The sequence below is a fragment of the Tenrec ecaudatus genome, chromosome X (assembly GCF_050624435.1).
Source record: "Tenrec ecaudatus isolate mTenEca1 chromosome X, mTenEca1.hap1, whole genome shotgun sequence".
Taxonomy (NCBI): Eukaryota; Metazoa; Chordata; class Mammalia; order Afrosoricida; family Tenrecidae; genus Tenrec; species Tenrec ecaudatus.
Window position 1 is genome coordinate 14,818,840 of NC_134548.1, and position 4,166 is coordinate 14,823,005.

Below are 4,166 nucleotides of genomic sequence, written 5' to 3' on the forward strand. Positions count from 1 at the left end.
GTAGGAAAGTGAGAAAGTATGCACTCCCTTGAAATTGTGGATATGTTTCTTAAAAACTGCAAAAAATTATTATTTTTTTGGCTAGTGGAATAGAATCATTTCCAAATGTCTTCTTTTCCTTCACAAATAAAATCTTTCATTTGTCACCATTGAAAGTCTGAATTTCACAGATTCTTGAACTTGCGATTCACAGCTATCAGCCTGCTCCACTGTAGCACCTGTCTTGTCTCTATTAGCATTCCCCCACACCACCACCTGCGTTCACCAAGAAGCTCCACCAGTTTTCCCAATTCAAACTGTGGCTTCTTCAGCAGTCATGCTTTTCTAATAAACAAATTCTGGAGAGGATAAATAGATTGGTAAGTCTTTTCTATATCTTTCCCAATATTGTCTGGAATTAATTTATTGAGCACTTCTTTCAAGTCATTGTGTCTGCAGCTCTCGGGTCATGATTTCCATCGGTTTCTTTTGCATTTGGCGAACCTGTTGGTGCTGAGCATAAGTGGTCTTCTGAATCATATTGTAGAGTGTTTTAGTAAAAACAACACAGGCAGACAAAGCAGAGAGCCATTGGTAGACTTGACATCACTTGAGTTTCAATCATGGTCTGACACTTTTTGACCATGAAGCACATTGTGTCGCAAGTAAGATCCATGCCATGGAATTTGGCCTGGCAGCTTTATGCCCTGAGCATACTGAGCAATTAACTTGAATTCTCTAAACGTAACTTCATGGTTCTGCAGGTCAGCAAGGCTCACTTACAAACAAGACCCTTGAGGCAATCAGATGCAATTTTGATTCTTGGAGTCCGATAATTAATATTTTTCCATAATTTCTTATAGTGAGCATAGTAGGTACTTTCACACCACAGTAATCTTTCCCAGAAAATGAATCAACCACTTTCTACTTGGCTCCTAACTTGTCCTTGCCAACCTCCACGGTGCTGCTCAGAGAGTCCCAAAATCAAGTGTTGCGGACTCAGTTCCCACTCGGATGTTTTATTGAATCTTTCTTGTTTGGTTTTGTTGGAATAATTTACAACAAATCCTTTTCAATGATCCCTACAGAATTCCTGTAACTATCTCTTAATTTATGTACAGCCAAAAGGTCCCTTAGAAGCGAGGATGGTGCGAGTTCCTGTCACATCCTTTGGACATATCCTCAGGAGGAACCAGTCCCCATGGTACTTGGTGCAGTGTCATTCTTCTCAAGTGCCTGTTCCTGTGCCATCCTCACGATGGTCCGCTGATGCAGCCACTTGCCAATGCATTTTGTTAAAGACTGTCTTCCTTTTAGCTGCACCACTTCTTTACCAAGCATGGTTTTCTTCTTCAGGAACTGGTCTTCCTTATTCTATGTCCACATTTCACATGCATAGGAGGTGACTAAAAATACCATGACTTGAGCTAGGTGCATCTTAATTTGGTAGCATCCTTGTTTTCAACACTCTAAAGAGGTCTCATGCAGATTTACCCTACGCAACGTGTGCTTTGATCTCTTGACTGCTGTTTCCATGAGCATTACTTGTAGATGGAAGCAAACCGAAATCCTTGACAATTTCAATCTTTTCTTTTACACGATGTGATCTATTGGTCCCGTTGTGAGGATTTGGGTCGTCTTTACATTGGGTTGTAATCCATATTGGAAGCTGTAACCTATGATCTTCATCAGCAAGTGCTTCAAGTCCTCCTCACTTTCAGCAAGCAAGGCAGTGCCATCTGCATATCTCAGGTTGCTAATAAGCCTTCCTCCAATCCTGATGGCACGTTCTTCTTCAGATAAGCCATCGTCTCTGATAGTTTTCTCAGCATACAGATTGAATAAGTATGGTGAGAAGATGCAACCCTGACACACACCTTTCCTGATTTTAAACCATGCAGTGTTCCCTTGTTCTGTTCTACAAATGCCTCTTGATCCACATAGAGGTTTCACATAAGCACAATGTACTGTTCTGGGATTCCCATTCTTCTCAAAGGTAGCATAGCTTGTTATGGTCCACACAGTCAAATGCCTTAGCCTAGTCAATAAAACACAAGTAAACATCTTTTTGGTATTCTTTGACAGAATTGATTTAGACCAATGACTTGTTCATAACAAACACCTTTTTTTGGCAACAACACAAAAGGGGACCATACACATGGACTTACGTAGGAGGAATACACAGAAATCAAATTGACTACATTTGTGGGAAGAGATGACAGAGAGGCTCAATATTTGCACCTAAAAGCAGGCCAGGAGCTGCCTATAGAGAAGATCGCCAATTGCTCATATGTAAGTTCAGGTTGAAGCTGAAGAAAATTAAAGCAAATACACAAGAGCCAAAATATCCCCCTGAATCTAAACCACTTAAATTTAGAAAATGCCTCAAGAACAGATTTGACACATTGACCACTAATGAAAGAAGACATGACGAGCTGTGGGAAAACATAAAGGCCATTGTACATGAGAAAACCAAAAGGTCTTTAAAAAGACAGGAAAGAAAGAAAAGATTAGCTTGGTTGTCAGAAAAGATTCTGAAACTTGCTCTTAATCATAGAGTAGTGAAAACATGAAAGAAGTCATAGAAGAAATGATACTTGGTAAAATAGGTTACTGAAAAAGGGAGACTCTCAATGAGATGAACTGACAGAGTGGGTGAAGCAAGAGGCTCAAATAGAGCAAACATTGGGAGAGTAAGTGCAGGGCCAGGCAGTGTTTCCTGCTGTTGGATTGAGGTTGCTATGCGTCAGAATTGACTGTGTGGCACCTACCAACAACAACAATTTATATAATTAGTAGGTTTTTGTATTTATACCTAAAACCCAACTTTGGAACCATAGTATGTGTATATATATATATATATATATATATATATATATATATATATATATATATATATATATAGAGAGAGAGAGAGAGAGAGAGAGAGAGAGAGAGAGAGAGTCTGTGTGTGTGCGTGTACACACACACACACACACACACACACACACATATATATATATATGTCTTCCACCCATTGCCATCAAGTCAGTTCTGATTCTGACTCATTTCACTCACTGCCCTGGAGCCAGTGCTGACTCAGAGCAACCCCATGTGGGCTTCTGAGACTGTAACTGCTTGCAGGAGTAGAAAGCCCAGTCATTCTTCCTCCGAGCCACTGGTGGTTTTCAACTGGCGACCACGCACAAGTCAACGTGTAACCACTTCACCATCAGGGCTCCATTCTGACTGAGAACCTATATTGGGTTCTTAAGATAATAGATTTTTAGGGGAGCAAATGGCCTTATTTTTCTGCTGCGGAACCACTGGTAATATAGAGTTAATGACCCTGAGGTCACTACTTATTACAGTGAACTTATTACAGTGAAATGGAGGCTTTCGTCCATATGTATTCATGTTCGAGCTTGATTGATGGTGCTGCCAGGCAAGTGCTGTGTTGTGGTTCAAAATCCCCAGTGATTCCATGGGAGAAAGATGATGCTGTTTGCACCTGTGAAAAGTTATAGCCTCAGATAACCCTGATGGTCACCACGCAACAGAATCAACTTGATAGCAGTGGGTTTGGCCTGAGATTTTTTGGGGGCAGTCAATTAGGTTGATTGTCTTCATATTGGCGGGCGGGGGGGGGTTAGTGGGCAATGACTGCAAACAGCAGCCTCCTGGGTAGGCTATGAAATCTGTTGGAAAATCTAGGTTGCCCTTGGGGACCATGGAAGCAGCTCTTTCATATCTCTGATCTCGCTAATCTCTATGGTCCCTAATCTGGGCTCTAGATGGGGATGCGAGGTGCCTTTGGTATGTGACTCAGTGTATTAGTCTGAGTACTTTAGAGAAACAAATCCACAGAAACTCATGTAAAAGAGAGAGTTTTATATAAAGGTTAAGTGCACACCAAGAAAACATTCCAACCCAGTGCTGCCCAAGCCCACAAGTCCACCATTAACCTATTAACCCATATATCCAACACCAATTTACAAAGTCCTCCTCCATCTCACAAAACTGACTCAATGATGCTGACTGCAGGAGGAAAGCCCAGTCAGTGAATGTGTAAACATCTCAGCGCTGGCAGGGGTCTCCACACGGCTGCTCCAGCACCCAGGGCTGCATCGGAGTAGGTCCATGTGGCTTCTCCTCAAGGGTGTCTTGCAGGAAGTGAGCCTTGCCAGCTAAAGCAGGGAACTGGATAA

The 4,166-nt window shown here is 41.7% G+C and overlaps 1 pseudogene; it reads left to right on the plus strand.

Moving 5' to 3' along the window:
- The first annotated feature begins 3,559 nt into the window (after nt 1–3,559).
- Nucleotides 3,560–3,700, plus strand: LOC142435316 (small nucleolar RNA SNORA70; annotated as a pseudogene).
- The last annotated feature ends 466 nt before the right edge of the window (nt 3,701–4,166 follow it).